General features: G+C 40.1%; 1 protein-coding gene across 3 annotated transcripts in view; it reads right to left on the bottom strand.

Annotated features, from left to right (window-relative positions):
• The window catches only part of LOC127578611 (IQ motif and SEC7 domain-containing protein 3-like), a 288,463-nt gene that overhangs the window by 151,201 nt on the left and 114,129 nt on the right, over nucleotides 1-23,133 (bottom strand). The gene's annotated exons all lie outside the window — the stretch shown is intronic.

Below are 23,133 nucleotides of genomic sequence, written 5' to 3'. Positions count from 1 at the left end.
ACATGAGAAAATATTACTGAGCCCAGGCCAAAATGAAATAGGCTGTATAAAACTCTCTCTAAATCTAGTGAATGAGTGTCAATAAGACACTAATAAGCGCAGCTGTTAAGTCCCACTCACTACCAGTCAAATGTAATTTTTCCGCCTTAAGGCACTGATGACGATTTAGCGATTGCAGTCACAATCTGAATGTGGAAAATGTTTAACTTCACAGGAACGTTATTTGTTGCTAACTGTACAGTGCACAATTAAGAAAAGTTAACAGCTCTTTCACTTTTTCCATGTTCATGATATTGCAAAAAATCAAAACATGAATTTTAAATATTAATAAATTGCCACTGGCAGGCCTCACAATCAGTTGATGCTTTTTCTTGAACAAGATAACAAGAAATTTTATCCATTCATCCATCGTTTTTGAGCCCAAGCTTGAAACTACTTCATGAAAGCAAAAAGAAAGCAAAGTTAACAAAGCAAATTGGAATGAAAAATGTTTATATAACAACGTAAAATGATAAATGTTGACCAAAAACATGGCTGGCAACAATAGGCCAAGGCTTCTAGAGTGACAGCAATAAATCATGCAAAATTTTTTAAATTGCATTCCAGTTGATTCACACACAGGGATTAAAAAACAAATGTAGGCTTGAGGGAAAAGTGGGTAAATGCAAGTGAAGCACCATTACAGATATAATTCACTCATAATTTCACAGTCATAGATTTCAATTTCTATCTTTAGTTTCTGAGTTTTGATTGTGTTCCAAAACAAGGGGACATATCAATGATAGTTAATAATAAATTCAGTAAGAAATTCAGGAGAGGTTTCTTTACCTAGAAGAAGCCACCACTCAATGAATTATGGGAGTTTGCACCTGGTGAGCTGACGTGCCTTAGCTAACAGAACCTTCACCCGAGATAAGAATAAGTTGCATTTTGAAAGCCTTTGCAAGATCATTAGAGTGACAAATTCACTTAATGGGGCTATCTCACAGAGAGGTGACAAACAATGAGTTGTCCTTTTCCAATAAGTATAAAAGATGTCACAGTAACGTACAAAGTGCAGAGAGTTGACTGGACATTACTTCTCCTCAAGTAATATCCTTTAAAAATTAGATTACCTGGTCATTATCACATTGAGGTCCATAGGACCATGTGATTCTGAAATTATGGCAGTGATTATATTTCATTAGTATTTCATTGGCTATAAAGTGCTATGGGACATCCTGTGCTCATATAAAAACTGCTGTAAATGCAAATCTTTATTTATTTCTTTGGGTTTATTTCTATCTCCAAGGAAGAGTCGATCAGCAGTTGTTTCCTGCTGATCTTAGCTGTGCCTGCTTACCTCTTTCAACACAAATTCAATCTATCCAGTAGAGTTGGTGAAATTAAGCTGGCTTGACACTCTCAACACTGGCTTCTGCTGCTCTGAGCACAATGACAATATACTGGTGACATCGTCATTCCACGGTCCACTGAGTTCAATAGTATATGATGGACCTCTCCTTAAAATAATACTTATGCAATCCTCAAGGGCCAGCTTTTAGCTACATAAGAGAAATAGGCTGCAATGAACCATAGGTAGCTTGGAATACAAAAGAACCTTTAAATTCCATTCAATTAACTTAACTCTTCAGCTGTCAGCAACTTCAGAGAGTTCAAGTCTTCCAATCCGTTTAGGTTTCTTAAGTGTTCAATTCACATGTTATGACAATGAAACAACTCTAAAACTATAGCAATAAAACAACTCGCACATCAGGGGCAGCTTTGTTGCTGTGATATTAGCACCTGTGTTCTAAAATAAACACAACTTAACAAATAATTTTAAAACATTTCCTCTGGCTGTACTTTCTTCATTCCCATTCACTTGTTCCATTTTTATTATTTAACTATTTCTTGCCTACATCTTGCTTTCCATGTTTCTGTTTAACAATTGAAAACTATTCACCATCCTGGAGGGGGAGAAATACATTGGATGCTATTGGCTTTCTGAGGCTGAATTTTAAGCTATAATGTACCATCATTTTGAAAGTGCACTTAGTTGGCTTAGTGATTCCGCAAAGCTTCAGCCATCAGATGCTTAGCCTGCAGAACAAACTGGAACTACAAATGATGAGCACATAGATAATAAGAAAGAGGCCTGAATTTTAACTCAAAGACAAAAACAATGCCCAGTGAGCATTCAATTCATCTGGAAGGATAGCTGGTAGATTTGATCAATTTCAAAGGATGGTCATTATCCTTCTGTCATTGAGTCTTACAGCACAGAAACAGGCCCTTCAGCCCACCTGGTCCACGTGACCATCAAACATTCATTTACACCAATCCTATATTATTCTCTCCACCTTCCCATCAACTCCCCTATATTCTACCACTCACCACACACTATGGACAATTTACGGCAGCCAATTAACCTCCCCACCGATATGACTTTGGGCCATGGGAGGAAACCAGAGCACCCAGAGGAAGCCCATGCAGTCACAGGGAGAATGTGCATAGGGAGAATACGCAGACAGTGCAGGAGGTCAAGATCAAACTTGGGTTGCTGGAGCTGTGAAGCAGGGTCTCCACTAGCTGCACCACTCTGCTGTCCTTCTGGTCTGAGACCCTTTGTCACAACTCCTTTTTCTTAGGATTTTTGGCTCTTGATGTCCTTCTCTCTGGGTCGGTGACCATATTGGCAGGTGACTCCTGGTAGATAGGATCAATGCACTTTGAGATATCAGTACCTGCCAGTTGGATTCATCAGTGGGGGCTTCCTCCTGGCAACTGTGTCCTCCCTCATTTCAGCATCAGGGGGCAGCAGACTCTCCTCGCTGATCTCAGTGAGAGCCTGCATGCAATTTGTTGACTTCCTTACCAAAACATCTAAGAATTCTATGGCAAGGAGACCACCACCAGGGACACAAGGAAAATGTCTCCAGCTCAAAATGGCTGCAAAAGGGAAACTTGGTCAAGGGTGAAATAAAGGAGGGGAGTCCCAGGTTTCCTCAAGGGTCTAGGAGGAGCGGTCCTGCCCCACTGGACCCACAAGATACAGAAAGAAATGTTTAAAAATTGAACTCTTTTAGCCTTCCCCACGGTCTGGCTCCTTTTCCACCAGGGAAGGTACATTGTTCCCCCTCTTAGGTCTTTGCATAAAAATAACAGTGTTAGAACCCAAGTAGAATACTTAGGCACAGGGTGTCCTTGCTGTCTGCAATTACAAATGCAGAACTAAATAGGAAAAATATGGATTAGTCATCCATTCCATTTTTACCTCCCACTGACTAGGATTCTGCAGTGCTTACCATTAATGGGTATAGTATAGCTGAAAAAAAATCATAGAGGTGGCCTGCACCATGGTTCAGCAGATCTACATCTAGAACACAAAGCATGTGGCAAACAGCTCAATTTTTCAGAACTCTTATAAGTGTCCAACTCTGTGCACAGACGATAATGGCCCTTAGAGCAAACAGCTTGCCATATAATTGTTTAAACTAAGATAAAAAGCCTGTACCATCTTCACAGCTCAAATCAATCTTTCCCAATGATGGACTCCAGCTAAAGTTCAGTTCAATCGCTATCAGTAACTGATTGCACAGTCCACATCAATCACCATCAGTAACTGATTCCACAGTTTATACATCAGCTTGGATAACAGACTCTACTCATAGTTCAGATCAATCACTCTGTGCAATTGATTTCAGATCAATTGCAATAAAAAATTGCCTCAACTCAGTTCCAATCGCCTTCAGTAATTGACTCTATAGTCAGTCACAATTCAAATCAATTGTTTTTGGCAATTCATTCTATTCAGATTATATGGAAACAAAACTTAGCAAATCAAGTTAATACAATAGGATTAAAATCCTAATTTTGTTTACTTTTTTGGAAATTTTAAATAATGGCTGTGGTTTGAGGCATACTGACACTAAAATCCAGATGGCCATAGCCTGAGAATCAGGAATCAAATGGCCTTTCTTTTTCTATTGCTGTTGCAGCATTGGTCACTGAGACTCAAAAAAATAATTTCCTCACAAATAGCCAAATGCCAGAGTTCCCAAGAAAATGTTTTGGGAAGAGCATGACAAATCACAAAGCAGAATTTTAGGTTCCAGGAGTCCTTAAGGTGGACACACATTGAAGGAAGGAATCATCTGACTGTAGTCACTCATGGATCCAGACATCCAATGTCACTAAATTTAATTATACTATACCTAGCATCCAAAAGATTTTTTTTCTAATTAAAGCCCCAAGGAGTAAAGCAGATGTTGAATGGAATGCACGTTTTAGAGCTGTCTTCTGAAAGTGAGCCAGCTGTGAAAGGGGCATGGATGCCAAGGGAAGCAGAAATCAAAGTAAAGGAACAGGATTTAAAGTCCTGCTGTTTCTCCTAACACTTGTAAAGTCTTAAAAGTTTATGACTAAAGCTGAAGGAAAAGGAAAAAATAAAACAATGAATCATAATCATATTGTGATGAGTAGGAGTTCAATGAAGAACTGAAAGAAAGGAACAGTGCTTCTAAGGAGTGGTGTGAAATATATGACTGCAACTTTTTCTGTTAAATTCACAGATGACAACCTGGAAATGCATTTTTTTTTGAAAGTCAAGGAAAGAAACTCTCTTCAGAAGAGCATAGATATGTTTTGTTATGTTGCTTCTGATAAGTATCCTCAACCACTCACTTAAATTGGATTTCACTCTGTTTTAATATGCTAAACCTGCATTTATATGCTAATATGTATATTAGCATATAATAATATATTAATATGCTAAACCTGCACCTGTATTAACTCCCATTTGGGAAGTGGCTTTAGTGTAGTTCACACGCAGAACCATGCACCAAACTGGAATCTGTGTGGTTCTCTATGGGCCCAGGCTTCAGACTGTAAAGTAATTAAAAACTGAGATAAACAATGAAATCTGAAATAAACAAAACATGTTGGAAACACTCAGCAGGTTAGGCAGCAACTGTGGAAAGAGAAACAGATTTAACATTTCAGGTCAAAAGAAATTGGTCAATTTAACTCCTCCAGGTGAAAGAATGCCCATTTATCAAGTAAAGCAAAAATAAATTTAATGTCCTCACGAGGTATTTCAGGTTGAGCTGCCCACCACTGAAAACAGTTGCAGCAGCCAGTTCAGCAAATAGAACAGAGATTCATTCATTGTTGTGTTATGATCAGCACAAGGGATCCTGCAAAGAAGGGATGAGGGATTGTTATTTGTTATCTGAGCTCTCACAGATGATTATCAGTGAACTATGTTGGTGTTAAGGATTGGAATGTAGAGAGAATCACTTTGTCTGGAATGGGGCTAGGATTTCACATGCTCTTTATGAAATGCTGTCTTCTATCAGAGAGTTCCTCATTGGTCTGTAGTCAGTGGCCTCCACCTGCGCTCTGTTGGGAAGCAAGGCTGTGGTGTTCTGCTGGGATTTCCCTGGTCACCTTCCACATCCAGCTCCTCTGGTCTTTCTGTCAATCAGGCTGTACATCATGGCCCTTAAGCTCAAGGTCTGTGTGCTGCTCTTCTTTTGGCACAGACTGCTGCCTTCGGATTGCTCAGTTGTGTAACATTTACCATACAATGATGAAACCTCCACACCAGCTAGACATTGCCATTGTCTACAGTAATAGATTGCTTCAGTGGTGTCACTATCAAGGTACCCATTTAATAACTACCTCAGCAGGTAAATGGTGGGAAAGCACTCTCTATTAGATTAAACACACTCTGTGGACTTTGGAAGGTGCTGTAAGATCCTGTAGTCACTTCTGAAACCCAGTCAGGTCTTCCAGTGTCCCATTAAATAGTACGAAAAGCAACAAGGTAGAATGATGTGGTCCTATTTTAATGAAAACTGTTCCATAACAGTCATACATTGCACCCAAAAGCTACAATTTTTATTGGTAAGGGCCACAATTGGCATTGTGTGTAGACTGGCATTATTAGATACATGTCTGATGCTGGAAAGACATCAAATGTCCTGACATGAATAGCACATAGAAGTACCCAGTATAATTTCACCTGGATATGATTGCTAGCAACTTGTGCAATCTAGTCTCTAGGCTCCAGTATTGAAAGACTAAGTTCTAAGTGTGATCAAGTACCATTGCGTCTCTCAGGCAACTCACTTAATCCAAGCAAGAGTAAAGGTCCACAGTCCACATGGAATTTTGGGCTGCATTGGATATAAAAACAAATTTACAAGCTCCAGTCCTTCCCAGGAAGAAGTCATAGGGGATTTTAGTTGAATATGCAGAGGACAGGAAAGCAGTAAGCATTATTAATCCATTCCCAGACTTTTAATCTGTTGCTGAGGAGGTAAAAACAGAAATCAGAGCTCATAACAGCATCAAACTCTGTTCTGCTTTGTGACTTTATCTTCATATCATGTTCATTGTTATTTCCCTTTTGCTTGCCAGATGACACCTGGAGTTATACGAGGCAGAACAGATGAAGAGGAGGAGATGAGTAGTTTCAGAAAATGTCAACTTTGCCATCATTATCATCATCATGCACTATCCTTAGCTTGTATCAGCACAGAAACATGTTCCAGTACATCTAGCTAGTCTGTAACAAGGAAAATCAATGGATAAGTTCCAACCAGAGGTTGGCAGGAGGAGGGAGATTTAAAAGGATATGGTAGCTTGTGATTGTGTTGATTGTATAATGCTAGGCTCAGAATCATTGACAAAAATTTTGCAAGCTCTGCTTCAGCAGATGCACATTCTCAGAGCATCAAACTTATGTGGAGAGTTCATAGCTTTTCCTCATATGTGCAGCATGAGGAATCGACAACCTGGTGGGTTTGATCATATGAGGAAATGCTTCGGGCATCTACCCCAAGAATGTTGTTTCTAGAAAGGATGCCTCAATTCAAAAAGTGGGAAACAGGATGTAGTGCGGCAAAGCTTGCTGCTAATACTTAAATTGGTTGATTTTAAAAAATAGAAGCTTTAACAAATCTCAAAGAAAACATTAAGTTATCTCTGGCAGACACAGGTTTGTAGATGGATGAGCATGCAGGCGGCAAATGCAGTTCACTTCTGAGAAATACATATGTGTTAATATGTTCGAGGAGAAAAAAATAAGAATTGACAAATCCTGAAAATGGAGAGAACCCATAAAGTTAAATACAGAGTAATATGAGTTAGTGGGATAATATATAATAGCAGGATAATATATAATAGAGGATAGTGAATCAGCACCTTCTGTTGCATTTCTCACCGGTTTTTATTTCAATACAGATTCACCATCACCCACTTAACATTGTCACAAACTCAAAACTCCCCATAATAACACAACAATGCATGAAGGTAGATACAATTTTTAAAAATAGCCAATAATTTTTCAGGTCTATAAATAGTTATAAAAGAATAAAGAAGTAATACTCAAAGCAACAATTAATCGATGGTTCAAGTACTGTGCACAGTTTGGGACACGATGCTGCAAAAAATTCACTAAGGTATACAGTGTAGGTTTACCAGGATGATGTCAGGATTGAGAAACTATAGTTAAGAGGAGAGATTTGTCACACTGAAATGTATGACACTGAATTAGGGACTGATATGGAAATTATTATCATTATTAATAATAATAAAATGTTTTAAAAGACTGATTTGTTTTGGCAAAGTTAATAATAACATAACAAAGAGTAGCAGGAGTAGGGCAATTGGCCCCTTGACCTTCTTCCACTTTTCAACAAGATTATAACTGATCATCTACCTCAAACATCATTTTCCTGCCTTATTACCATAATCCATGATACATATCGTATCCAGGAATCTATGAACTTCTGTTTGAATGCAATGAATGACTTAAACTCCACAGTCCCCTGGGATAGAGAATTCCAAAGATTCACCATCACTGAGATTCACAGAGTGAAGCGATTTCTTCTCAATTCATTCTTAAATGGCTTATAGCTTATTCTGAGACAGTGATTAAATGCTATGAATTTAAAATTACCATGGCAAGGAAGTTTAAAGACGTGCTTTTACGTTGAGGGTTGTTAAACTGGTTACTGCTTGAATTATAGATCATTGCATCTTTTAAGGGAGACTTGAAGAAAATTGCTGGAAGAGTAGACAACCAGTCAATGACGTTAGCTCTAACTTTACCCTATTTAGGACTTGTCCTCCAGTTCTGATGATGCTGGTATCATGTGAGTGAGGAAGGTGGAACCTGCTAAATTTCTGACATGGATGCTACACCACAAGTCCTGTCTTTTTCACAATGAAAAGAGGAGTTGCTAAAGACACCCACGTTTTAGATTATGGATCAGAAGGGTTGGAACCAGGTCTCAGTCCAAATTCCAACCACCCAAATATATAAATTTTGCATTGAAAATGCTGAGTAATCTTTCATTTATTTGTAGTGCACAATATGGCATTGGCACAACCTCCACACTTCATTTCTTTTTAAACACTAATTAATATTGGTCTTGTTAAATCTACTTCATTCCCACATCACATTAACTTCTCCTATTTAAAGTTGGTGTTAAAACAGTAGGAGGAGCTGGCAGAACTCTAGCTGTTAGCAGAAGGTTTCTGATTAAAGAATAAGCCTTAAAGTAAGCGATGGCAACATGAAGCAAGTATCTTGCTATCAGCCAGAATGTGCTTATTGCTAAGATGCTGGTGAGAATAGGGACAAAAACCAAAGATGTAGGGCCTCTAACTTTTTTACATTATCTGCATCTCTTACTATATCTGTGGATATTCAGCTGGACTATGTCACCATTAGGAGTGGTCCAAGAGCATCATTGATAATGAGGTAAAAAGTTCCAACCCATCCCTTTCCAACCCACTCTCCCCTCCCTGCTAGAAGATGACTCCACAAGGACTTGTATCTAGGATCCCACAGAGGGAAGGGTCTGAGAGGGATAGACAGCAAAGCAAAGGTATCTCAGGAAAGTGTGAATGACCTTGTTTTTTTGGGAGGGATCCAAAAATCTTTTGGTGCTGCTCTCCCAGCTTCAGAAGGCCCCGAGGTGAATGGGCCGTTCCATAGCTGCAGGCTTCTGGCATGTACTTTCTCCCAAATTTCCAGCATTAGGTATTGCTAGGTGCTCAAGCTGAGTCAGATTAAAGACTTGACCAAGAAAATTTAGATACTTGTAGACAATCGAGTGCATGTAGAGTTCTTTTCACCCCTGCAGAGTTCAGGGAAGACTGGAAGTTGACTACAGTGCTTCTTTTACTGGATTTTTTTTATGTTAATTTGTATGAACAAAGTACTAATTTCAAAATTTGCAGTATGTTTTCTTTTACTAAAGTTAGAGGTCTGCATATTTCATAGATAATGTTATAAATCTATGCTACTAGTAGTGTGCAATGGAAATTTGGAGGCCCATTGCTTGTAATGTTATAACTATTCATTCAATTAACAGTCATAAAATTGTAGTCAAGGATCACATGAACTTCCAATTTGGGTTGGTAACAACAGGCCATTTGTACTTGCACATTCAGTCCCAATATGCTTAGTGCCAAGGAAAACAAATGAAATTGCAGATACTGGAATTGGAAACAAATACAGATATGTTGGAAGAACTCAGCCAGTCAAGTAGCATCTGTGGAAAGGGAAAACAGCTAACATTTCAGGTCGAAGACTCTTCATCAGACTGAGAAAGAGAGAAAGCAAGTTGGTACAAGGAATAGAGAAGGTAGGGGAGGGAAAGAAAGAGTAAGTTGGAACAACACCTCATTTTTCATTTGGGCATTTTGCAGCCTGCAGAACTCAATATTGGATTCTTCATCTTCATATAACTTGCCCTTTCTATCGGTCGTATCCAGACTAGCCATTCTCCTCTCTTCTTTTTTTCCCCCATTTGTATATTCCAGCCTGCTCAACACATCCTCGTAGGTTAGACTATACGACAGCAGCAACACATGACACAGACAAAGGAGCTTCCCTGTCCATTCAGTGACTGTCCATCACTTCATTCTATCACTGACATTCTCTTTGTTCCACACATTGTTACTTAGACTAACTTGCTTTCTCTCTTTTTCAGTTCTGATGAAGGATCGCTGACCTGAAACGTTAACTGATTTCTCTTTCCACAGATGATGCTTGACTGGCTGAGTTTTTCTAGCATTTCTATTCTTAATCAGAGTCAAGGATAGGTACAGCGTTTCATTCCATTTCATCAACTAATTGGTTATATTCATTTGAGCACACTACCTCAGAAACAGGATCTAATGTAAGGATAAGGTATGAAGGGTCACTGACAGGATTCCTGAGAACTTCCATGTAATTCCATAGAGGGCTCGACTTCTATATCACCAGATGGTCTTGCCTTGTTTCCGTTTTGGAGTTTTTGTGCTTTCCTTACTCATTCAAGGGACATGGGCTTCGCAGGCTGAGCCAGCATTTAATTGCCCATCCCTTATTGCCCTTGAGAAGGTGGGGGTGAGCTGCCTTCTTGAACTGCTGCAGTCCTTGAGGTGTAGGTAAACTACAATACTCTTCAAGAGAGAACTCCAGGATTTTAGCCCTTTTGGCATGCTCTTTCTATTCTTTGTCCAAAGGCAGGTATTGTTAATAATTAGAGTATCAAGGTGCCTGTATCTCTGATCTTGCAAATGGATGCTGTATTCTACAAGATTTCTCAGTACAGAGAATGTTGTACTGCTTAGAGGTCTCTGAATCCCTCATTGGTATCTTTCCTGTTTGTGTGTTCAGCTGACTGGAATCAGCTTTTATCTTCTTCTGAACTGTGGTTTTTAAATAACTCAGTATTCCCTAAAGACATTTCAACTGTGTTGGTTGGTTTGGTGCTCATGGTCTCCTTGTGAGTGCCACTGCTATAAGCTACACAATTGCAAGCAATAGGGCAGACGGCTCATGCTGTATCACCTGGCTTAACCAGGCAGTTGAAACTGCAATTTCACCAAGACCTGTTTGCATCATCTCAGGTAGTGGGATGATCTGTATAAGATTATACTGGAAAATAAACATTTCGCCACGGTTCCTCATTTCATTGCTGGTGCTAGGAGATTAAAGGCACAAAATTACTCAGCTAATCTTATATTATGTCAACCAGGCTGACATCACCCACCAAGAAAATAATAAATAGCAGATGCTGGCATACTGAAAGAAAACAGAAACTGCTGTAAACATTGCCATTTTCCTTCACTGAACTCTGATGTTGCTACAGAATGTTCCGGTTTGCAATCATTTCAGGCTCTCCTCTTCATTGTTTCATTAATCTTCTTTACCTAATATCTCGACCTTGTGTGTACCACAAATTCTCCAAGCAATGACCATCTCCAACAAAAAAAAGTCTAAACATGCACCCACGACACTCAATATCACTGAGTAACCAACCAACATCCTGGAAGGGAGGTAACCAACTGGATTACCTTCTGTGGATACTAGTTCAGGTCAGGGGCTAGGTAGTCTGTGGTGAGGGACTCACTTCCTGACACCTCAAAGCCTTTTTGCCATCTATAAAGCACAAATCAGGAGTGCAATAAACTACTCTCTGCTTGTGTTGATGAGTGCAGCCTCAACTACACACTATAAGCTCAACGCCATCCAGGACAAAGCAGCTTGTGACCCCCACCAGCTAGAAGGATGAGGGCTTCATGGAAGAAGATGTCCCCCTCCAAGTTACACACCATTCTGACTTGCAAATATATCATCAGTCCTTCATTGCCAGTGGATCTAAGTCCTGAAACTTTCTCTCTACAAGCACTGAGGAAGTACCTTCACTAGAAGGACTGCAGAGGTTCAAAGTGACACTTCACCACCATCTTCTCAAGATCTGAAACTGTGATATATCAGGGAAGGGGAAAGTTACCCAAACAAGTTGTTCCCTACAGCAGTCACACCACTCATATTAAATATTGAAGAGAGTGCGACTATGAGTCAAACAGATTTGGGTATCAAAAAGGTAACACTGGAGGAACCTCAGCACTTGCATGATTCAAAGGGATACAAGATTGCTTTCACTGTAGCATCGGAGGCTGAGCGATGACCCGATAGTAGTATTTAAAATTATGAGAGGCATGGACAGGGTAGATAGTCGGAGACTATTTTCCCAGAATGGAACAGTCAAATACTAGGGGGCACAGCTTTAGGGTGAGAGTGGGAAAGTTTAAAGGAGACTTATGAGGCATTTTTTTTTATATATAAAGAGTGAGTGGTAAGTGCCCAATACATGCTGCCAGAGGAAGTGGTGGATGCAGAGACAAAAGTAAAGTTTTAAATTATTTAGACACGAGCAGGCTTGGAATGGAGGGATACACCATGTGCAGGCAGATGGGATTAGTTAAAATTGGCATGGTCAGCACAGACATTATGGGCCAAAGGGCTTGTACTGTGCTGTTCTATGTTCTAAAGCTTCATGTTGCCTGCGTGGACAGGAGCAGAGAATGCAAGGTGTATCAGCAAACTGACCACAACAGCATGGTACAGGGAGCTGTTCAGATTTTGGAATGAAAAGTAATGTTGTAGTGATAGAGGACAGTGTAGTTAGGGGGATCTGTACTGTACTCTGCAGCTGTGAGCATGACTGTGAAGGTAATGTTGCCTGCACTGACCAGGCTTTAGGATAACTCCTTGGGGCTGATGAAGAATTTGGATTGGGAGAAGAAAGATCTAGCTTTCATGGTCAATGTGGGAACTAATGGTATGGATCAGGCAAAGAAAAAGCTTCTGCCGAAGGAATCAAGTAGCTAGGGTCCAAATTCAAAAGCAGAACCACAAAATTAATTATCCCCAAACCTGAGCCCAAGTGCATATTAATGTAAGATCACAAAAAAAAGGACAGTTGAATGCATGACTCAAAGAATGGTGTGGACGAAATGGGTTTTAGTGTGTGAGGCACTGGCACCTGTATTGTGGAAAGAGGAAACTGTTGGAAGAGGGATGGGCTTCACTTGAATTGGGCTGGCATCAGTGTCACAGCAAATTTAGTAACTAGGCTGTAGATAAAGCTTTTAATTAAGTACCGGGGGAGGATTCTGCTGAGGGGAAATTCAGAAAGTTAAAGAGAAAATAGAAACTAATAGTTCAGGGTAGCCAAAGTGGTAACCAAAGCCTGATAGAGACAGAAAAAGAACAAACAAACATAAGAGTGCATCACTAATTAGAGTCAAAGCAAGGAAAAATTCAAAAGAAGACAAAACTGAGGGGTCTTTATCTAAATGCAAACAGAATTCCCAACAAGACACATGAATTAATGGCACAAATAGCAATAAGCTGGTACAATCCATGGCCATTACTGAGATGTGATTACACCAGAACCAGAAGTGAGAAGTGAATATTCCAGCGTACTTATAAAAGAGGTGGGCCAAATGCAAAAGGAGAAGTGGTAGCCCTGATATTAAACAATGGGATAAGGCAACAGAGAGGGAGGATCTCAGTTCAGCGGTTGGTGTAACTAAGAAAGCAGCCAAAAACATTTTTGGGAGTTGTCTAAATGTCCCAAACACGAATGATAATGTAGGGGACAGTATTAATCAAGAAATTAGAGATCCATGTAACAAGGATAATACAATAATCATGGGGAATTTTAAATATATACTGGACAAACCAGAGTAGCAGTAAAGTATGGAGAACAAATTTATGGATTGTATAAGAGATGGTTTTCTAGATCAGTATGTTAAGAAAGCAACAAGGGAGCAGGCTATTTTAAATCTAGTGTAGTGTATTGAAAAAGTGTGCATTGATGATCTGGTAGTTAAGAGGCCTTTATGCTACATCATAATGTGATACAATTTTATATAAAGACTGAAAATGATTTAGTTCAATCTGAAACAAGGATCTTAAATATGAATAAAGCAAATTACAAAGACTTGGAGTGATTTGGCTGTGGTAGATTAGAAAACTACGTTAAAAAGTATAACAGTAAACAAGTAATGGCTAATATTTAAAGAACTGATACATATTTTGCAAGCAATGCATATGCCATTAAGACAAGATGGAGTTCGTGCAGGAAAATGCACTCACCCAGATCTCATTAATCACTGGTGCTGGCACAAAGGGCAGAAATGCCTACTCCTGCTAATATTTGTTCTGATTATATGCAAATATGACCTTGCCAATGACACCCAAATTTTGAAAAATGAATTAATATCTTTATCTTGTCATACTTATTTTTATCACTACTATTATTTAACCTTTACCTGGTGTCCTGCTGATCATTTTACAACTAATTCTTTATTTTTTAGCCCTTTCCTTGTATAGTTCCTTCTTCTGAGATGATTGTTTATAATACCTTCCAGTACTGACAAAGTGTTACATATGAACCATGGGTCCGAACTTGTTGGAAAATGCCAACATTTCCATGCCAAGCTTCCAGCAGTTACCCCACAATTATTTATGAAGAAATCCACAAATGCTAAAGTTCTGAACCTGCTGCCTGCCCCACTCTGGGGTTTTCCCAACTGCATGCTGACATTGGACTCGTCAGAGTCCAGTAGCTGAACACAAACTTGCTGCAGTTCCCCAACAATTGTGCTGGGAAATCTGCTTACTGAATCTGTGCCAGCCTAGATGGCACAGGAACAATGAATCAATCTATTCAACAGAAAGGAATGATTGCAGTGAATAGGATGCAAATTAATTAATATTTTTTAATACTTTAAATGCTATTGTTTTTTTTACATTTTATTTAATATTTTAACCGATTAATTGAATTAACAGAGTTTTTTTAATGCTTCTGGATATTTCTGAATGTTAGGGACATTAAGAAACATTCATAGTAATTGGCAGATTTGAGAGCTAGCAAAACCTGGGAGCATGGCTCAAACAGCTGTTTTCTTAGTGGAACTTGTTCTGTTTTTTCCACTTGACCACTTTATGCCAAGCAAGGCCCTGCAAGCCACAAGCATCTTACTGCTGACAGTAAGTTTGGGTTCATTGACTTCCTCTCCTCTCTTTATGGTTGCTGCCTGCTCTACTGAGTGTTTCCAGCATTTTCTGTTCTGCATTACTTCTGTTGACTTATTTGGTAATCAATGACTCACCTCTCATTGCTTATTTTCTAATTCACTATGAAGCATAACTTCTTTTGTCAGATATGGATGATGATCACCAATTGCTTGCCCATCTTACATTCCCCTATTTCCATCTCCCATGTTTTTGGCAAAAGTACAAAAGATAAAGCTCTGGCCATTGTCTGGAAAGTGTACATCTGAACTGGTGCAGAATAGCGAGGTGTTGATTGCCAACAAAGCTCAACTTCTTTCAGGGCCTGTGATATTCCTGTATTTTTTTTAAGCAAAATTTGGAGTCATTGTGGCCACCAACATCTATCTACAAACAAATAGCTAAAAACCAAGAAGCAATCAAGTTGCCATGTAATTAAGGAATCGTACTAGTTCTAGTTGCTTTGGGTGGATTGAATGTCCAACACAAAATTGGTGGCAGTTTCTCTGTGATATTCAAAACAGGGCCACATCATTGTGTGTAGTAGTTCTTCGCTGCATGCCCTATCATAGAGGTTTACAGCAGAAACTGTAAGCAATATAAAATAATAACTTATATTTATAAAGCACCTTTGTGATAACAAAACATCAAAGATAGACAATATTTGATACCAGGCCACATAAAGATACAGTAGCAAATGCCTAAAAGCCAAGTCAAAGAGGTGGGTTTTAAAGACTGTCTGACAGGAGAAAAGAGAGGTGGAGATCCAGGAAATGAAAGGGAAAGATTCTAGAACAAAGACATTGATGATAATGGTGACATAAGGAAATCAGGGTTAAAGAAGAGTCCAAGTCTGAAGGACACAGTGATCTCAGCAGCATTTTGGACTGCAGATATAACAGAGATGGGATGAGTGGGATATTGTACTCTAAGATAAGAATATTACATTCAAGATGCTAGCAATACAGGAGTTTTTATAGGTCAGAAAAACTGGGAATAATGGGTGAGTTGAATTGGTTTGACTTACGATGCAGGCAGTAGAGTTTTGAATAAGCTTGTTGCAAGGAGTGAAGCTGGCAAGTTGTCCACAAGTGACATAAGATTTCAGCTGTAGAAGCGCTATGTCAGGAATAAGGATAGGGGATGGTGGTGCGGCAGAAGTAGGCAGTATTAATGACAGGAAAGCATAAAGGGTCAGAAACTCAGCACACGGTCATGTAGTCATGAGCTTCAGCTTCAGTCAGTAGGAGGTTGATGGCCCAGGAGCAGAGATAATGACAGGAATCAATTATATTAGAAGAATCTGTCCAGAAGAGTCCGTTGATTCTCAGCAGGAATGGTTAAATCAGCAGGTGAGCAGGCGACTGGTGGGTGGCTGCAACCTTTCTTCATTTTACTGCATATAGCCAGTTTAAATAGAATTTGCTAAATATCAACTAAGTCATCACAGACATTCAAGTGTTAGATATTCAGATATTGCAAGTTCAATAAGCATTAATGTCATCTATCCCAGAAACTTTGGGGCTTAATTTCAATTGTACATGTTAGTTTCATTCCCTTGCATTGCTCAGGAGGATCTCCAATGAGAATGCTCTCCAAGGGGCCAGTGGAATTTAGTGATTAAAGAAAATGACAGGACAGTCAGGAAAATGACAGGAAAATTACGGTTGTTGCCATTACAGAGAGCTGGTTGAGTGACAGACAGGACTGGCAGCTCAATATTCCTGGGTTTTGTTGCTTTAGATGTGATAGAGAGGAGGGTAAAAGAGGTGGAGGGGTTGCACTACTGATAAAGGAGGATGTCACAGCAGTACTCAGAGAGGACATACTGGAGGGCTCATCCACAGATGCAATTTGCGTGGAGCTCAAAAATAAGAAAGGTGCAATTATGCTGATAGGATTATACTATAGGCCCCCCAATAGCCACTGAAAGGTGGAGGAACAGATATGTAGACAGATTATGGGAAGGTGCAGAAACAACATGGTTGTCACAGTGGGGGACTTTAACTTCCCCAGTATTGATTGGAACTTCCTTAATACGAGAAGCTTAGATGAGGTGGGATTTCTTCAGTGCATCCATGAGGGGTTCTTGAAACAGTTTGTGGAGAGTTCAACTAGAGGAGAGAACATACTGGACCTAGTTTTGGGAAATGAGCCAGGCCAGGTGACAGACCTGATAGTGGGTGAACATTTTGGGAATAGTGACCACAACTTGTTACGTTTTAAGATAGTTATGAGTAAGGATAAAATTGGATCTTGCAGGAAGTTACTAAATTGGGGGAAAGCAAATTACGACGGGATAAGACAGGACCAAAGGGGTGTTGATTGGGAACAGCTGCTGTCGGACGAGTCCTCGTCTGACACGTGGAACAGAGTGGGGCATGCTAATGTGCTGGGACATTTTGAGATTAAGGAGGTAGTGCTAGGTCTTCCGAAAAACATTAAGGTGGATAAATCCCCAAGGCCTGATGGCATATATCCCAGAATATTGAAGGAAGTGAGGAGATTGAGGGCTTTGACAAAGATCTTTGTGTCCTCACTAGCAACAAGTGAGGTCCCAGAGGACTGACGAGTAGCAAATATTGTGCCTTTGTTCAAGAAGGGAAATAGGGATAATCCAGGTAATTATCGGCCAGTGAGCCTCATGTCAGTGGTAGGGAAGCTATTGGAGAAGATACTGAGGTATAGGATTTATGCTCACTTGGAAAGGTATGGCCTGCTAAGGGACAGTCAGCATGGCTTTGTGAGGGGCACATCATGCCTTACAAACTTGATTGAATTTTTTGAGGGGGTAACAAAAGTGCTCAATGAGAGCAAGGTAGTGGATATATATATTTATATTATTTCAGTGACTTAAATGAAAACGTTCATGGGTGGATTAGCAAGTTTGCGGATGACACCAAGATTGGTGGAGTTGTGGACAATGTAAAGGACTATCAAAGAATACAGCAAGATATATATCAGTTACAGATATGGGCAGAGAAGTGGCAAATGGAGATATATCCCGGCAAGTGTGAGGTGTTGCACTTTGGGAGGTCAAATGAAAGGAGAAAGTATACAGTTAATGGTAGGCCCCTTAATAGCTTTGAGGTACAGAGGAATCTTGGGGTCCAAGTCCATAGTTCACTGAAAGTGGCTACGCAAGTGGATAAGGTGGTAAAGGGGGCATATGGCATGCTTGCTTTCATCAGTAGGGCTGTTGAGTATAAGAGTGAGGAAGTCATGCTGCAGCTATATAAAACTTTAGTCAGACCACACTTAAAGAGTATTGTGTGCAGTTCTGGCTGCCCCATTATAGGAAGGATATGGAGACTGTGAAGAGGATGCAGAAGAGGTTTACCAGGATACTGCCTGGATTAGAGGGTATGAGCTATAAGGAAAGGTTGGACAAACTTGGGTTGTTCTCCCTTGAGCGTCGGAGGCTGAGGGGAGACCTGGTAGAGGTTTTAAAAATTATGAGAAGCATAGAAAGGGTAAACAGTGAAAATCTTTTCCCTAGAGTAGAAATGTCAAACACCAGAGATGGAGGGCAGACACGGTAGTGTAGCAGTTAGAGTAACACTATTACAGGGCCAGCGACCCAGGTTCAATTCTGGCTGCTGTCTGTAAGGATTTTGTACATTCTCCCCATGTCTGCGTGAGTTTCTTCCAGGTGATCTGGTTTCGTCCTACATTCCAAAGATGTACGGGTTAGGAAGTTGTGGGCACGCTATGTTGGTGCCGGAAGCGTGGCGACACTTGCAGGCTGCCCCCAGAACACTCTACGTAAAAGGTGCATTTCACTGTGAGTTTCGATGTACATGTGACTAATAAAGAGATCTTAAATCTTAATATGCTTTTACGGTTAGAGACGGGAAGTTTAAAGGTGATGTAAGGGGCAAGTTTTTTAATGCAGAGAGTGGTAGGTGCCTGGAATGGGTTACCAGGGGTAGTAGTGGAAGCAGGCAGTTTGGTGGAGTTTAAGAGGCACATGAAACATGATCTTTTATTTTAAGAGTCTTTAAGAGGCTTTTAGATAGACACATGAATATTAAGGGAATGGAGGGATATGAATAATACACAGGAAGAGGATATTTGGTATAAATTGACATCAAGATTGGCACAACGTTGTGGGCCGAATGGCCTGTCCTGTGCTGTACTGTTCTATGTTCTATGAAAAAAGAAGGATATTAGTCACAGCTCATTGTGCAAGTTTGATCTTTTAATAGTAATGTCATACTGAAGCCCAGAAATTCAATCTGTAATGTTGTATTTTTAAGCAATATGTAATCCAAATTTTATTTTGCTCAGAGAACATCACATTAGGAATCATTTCCAGATGAAATCATGCCTGTTGCAAAATTCTAGCAGTCACGTATCCACATTAGAAAGGGGATCCATATTAGAATGCTTAAACTCTTCTCAGGGCCAGGTGTGCCCGTGCACCTATTCATATCATTGGTCATGCAAAGCATGCTACACCTGTACTGACATAAATCAGAGGACAAAGCTTCACACTATAATCCTCATGGAACTGTCTCAGTTGAACTAGGAGCTCATCACTTTTAAAGTAACACTTTGCTGACATCACAAAACCTGACTGGGCAACTTTGGAAATGTCTGCAGACTGTTCCAACACTTTCCAAAGTCTGCAGAATGCAGTAAAACTAACAGAGGCATTCTTACACTAGTTTCTTGTTAGACTGTCCCTTGGAATCTAGTGACCTTCTCTTTATCCTATCCTTAAAGGCAAGGCTTGGGATGGAGATGATAGAATGCGGTGAGGTTAGGAAGTGGTATGGTACAGGAGAGGCTGGGAAGCTTTGTGGGTATGGATGGAAAAAAAAGCTTAACTGTTCGTGTGTTTGGATGGATGGATGCATGTGTCTCTGCAAGGGAACTGTATTCTTAGCAGTAGGCAGCTCATGTTCACATACCTTGTAAGAATGCTTTAATTAGATCTCTGATGGGAATGCTACTGTCAAGTCATGTTGGGGGAAATTCTGGCACAAACTCTGTCTGATGGAGTGAATCCCAGTAGCCAAAATGAAATTGTTGTGACCCAGTAAGAGGAATGGTAGATTTGAGCCTCAGCGGGTGGCAGGTGTGGGGAGAAATACCCTAGTTCGACCCTGGCAATGAAAACACTACTGTTGTGGTATGTACTCCTAGATTACAGTATAGAATAGAAATATTGGGCAACAAATTCTTTCCAAATTATTATCCACTAATCCTTGCTAGAAATTCTGGAGATCAGTGTGGGCAGAAATTATACAGTGTTACAAATGTCAAGTGTGAACAGAGGTAGATTGCATAGAGGGTAGAATTTCTGTTGTGAAGCTTAGCTCTGAGTTTCCCACATGCTGTACACCATGGTTACAAAGATTCACCCTCCAGAGGTCAGCCTGAAAAACAGGCTGGACGATCACTTGGGGCAGGGAGCACTATTAGACCAGGCTGTAACTGCAGGGAAAGCATCTACCTCTGCTGGTAGAAGCATGGATGGTTCTGTTCCCTAACCTTGAGGTGAGCAAGATAGCCACCCATGGAACTGAGGGTTAGAGGGCAGGGGAGGTACCGATCTCCTGCCTGAAGCTGACTTTATTCTCCTGCTAGGAAAACTCCCAATTTGCAAGGTGTCAGAATTCAGCTGATCGGGATCTGCCTGCAAAGCAGACTGAATCAGAGATTACTGCTACATTAAATTGCTTGATTTGCCATCCTGTCTCCTGAAAAACGATTGGCTGCCTACCCTCATGGTGGCCACCATGCAAATTGGCAATTTGCAGATTAAGATTCAGGTTTGTGATTTCTACACCTTGCCAGACCCGGCCACCCATTTTCAGGGCTTAAGGTCAAGCCCATCGCCTAGAACGTACACAGGCCTGCCTTCAGTGCTCACATATGAATGATGATTACTTGCACCAGATAGTCTGCATCTGTGAAGTGCACCCGGGCAAAGCGACAAGCTTTTAAGCAACACCGGGGAAGATCATAACCTGACAAGGGGATAAAGTGGCTGTTCGAGCAGCTCCTCTAAAATGCTATATAACAAGTATTTTGTTTTAAGAAAGCATAGCCATGAATTGCCACAACAAAGATCACATTTATGATTTCTATATTTGATCCTGCTTATCCCTCAAAATGTTCAGTTCCCTCATTACATTACTTGTCAGATCTGTTATAAGGCAGAATATGGTTTGCCTTAATAGACAATAGTGATGTCAATAGTGAAGCCCAGAAATTTGATCATGTAATGTTGTATTCTCTTGTGTCTCTACGGGTTGTCTTACTAGGCTGAACAAATCAGTGCCCATGAAAGACTGAAATGCAATCTGACTATGTCACGATCTTTTTTTGCATTTGATATCAGATAACAAAGATTAAAAAAATTCAAATTCCATAGTGTAGAATAAAATATAAATGCAGTAAATATATTGATGATGGTTGATTGTGACCATTTCTGGACTGCATAAATAACACATTATTTGCATAATAATGAGTACCCCACTGACAAGCACAACGAATGACTTTCAAAATGATTGAATAGAGTGACTTTAAACATATGCACATAATTCAGAGAATTATTACACAGAATGCTTGCATTCTCGCATAGAAATAATTTTGTGGCATCAAAGGATAACAAATTTTTGAAAGGCAAGCAGATAGCAGCTATTGGCAAACTACGCTCTTTCAAACAAAAAGGAGTTTGAAAAGAAGACTTTTCATGACAAGTGGAAATGAAGAGTAACATTAGCCTTTTGAACTTTTCTGACAGGAATTCTTAATGGAAGGAGAAATTGTCATGAAATTATGAGAATTTCAGAGGGAAGAAAATATTCAAATCAAAAGGATTTCCAGTATCCATGGTTTCTTGGATACAATTCTTGTTAACAACGGGAAAGAATACACATTGTGACTTTTTCTGTGATTTCGTGTGTGGTGATACCACTGCAGTGGTCACTTCCTAATAACACTGCAAATTGTTTATCCTATTAGTGAACAATATGAATTTTCAATTCCCACTCATTGCTTTAATTTCAAGCCCTGCACTCTTTTAAGCCCTGTTAGGGGTATCACATATTCAAGTTACAAAGAATAGCCAGGCAGTTGGTTTCAAGATCCTTACAGCTCTGTGCTGATAGACACCTGCATGAGAACTACAATGAGAATGTGCTGTCAGTCATTATGAGAGGGAAACAACAGTGAAACAGTTACAAAAAAAACACTGATGGCAAATTCAACTGATAAACCTAGTACATTAATTAATTATAACAACCATCACTTGTCCTGATGTCCCCAATGGCTACTTATTGCCAGGCTGGTTGTCCAGCAATCAGTTCCAATCAGTCGTAATTTTCTCTTACTAAGTGCTTAGGAGACCAAACTATTGTCTTTTGACCCATCACAAACTCCAATCCCTGCCACCAATTCCATTTCCCCGTATAGCTGCTCCCCCAGAGAGAAATAGATCACTTGTGATCTCAGCATCCTATCTGATCCAGAGTATCCAAAAACATTTTTTCCATCACAAAGTTCATTTGCTTCTATCTCCATAATATTTCCCATCTTTACCTGTGCTTCAGTTTATCTGCTGCTGGAGCACTTATCTGTGCCTTTGTTACCTCCAGGCATTATTTTCTCCTGCTTTTCTGGCTGACCTCCCATCTTACACCCACACAAACTTGTACTCAACAAAACCGCCACCCTTACTAAGGTCTGGTCACTTATTACCCTGTGCTAATGAGGTTATAGTGACTCCTGGTCCACCAACACCTCAGCGTTACAATCCCCAACCCTATGTTCAAATCCCTCCACAGCCACATCCCTCCTTATTTCTGTACACTCTCCAAACACAGCCCTTTGCACTCCTCCAACTCTGAACACTGACTTTACTTACATTCCACTACCAGTATCACCATCTTCAGCTACCTGGAACGTTGGTTTTGAATTTCTAAACCTCTGTCTCTCCGTCTCTTTTTCCTCCTTTGAGCCCCTCTGTGACAAAACTTTTACTCACTTAAATTTAAATTTTTTTAAAAAATTTATCTACAGCGTGGTAACAGGCCCTTCCGGCCCAATGAGTCCGCACTGCCCATTTTAAACAGAAATTAACCTACCTGTACGTCTTTTGCAATGTGGGAGGAAACCAGAGCAACCGGAGGAAACCCACGCAGACACGGGAGAACGTACAAACTCCTTACAGACAGTGACGGGAACCAAACCCCGATCGCTGGCACTGTAATAGCATCGCGCTAACCTGCTAAGTGTCTCAATGTATTAAATAAAAACAGAAA

Source organism: Pristis pectinata, chromosome 15 (genome assembly GCF_009764475.1).
Source record: "Pristis pectinata isolate sPriPec2 chromosome 15, sPriPec2.1.pri, whole genome shotgun sequence".
Classification (NCBI taxonomy): Eukaryota; Metazoa; Chordata; class Chondrichthyes; order Rhinopristiformes; family Pristidae; genus Pristis; species Pristis pectinata.
This window is presented reverse-complemented; position numbering and strand designations above follow the sequence as displayed.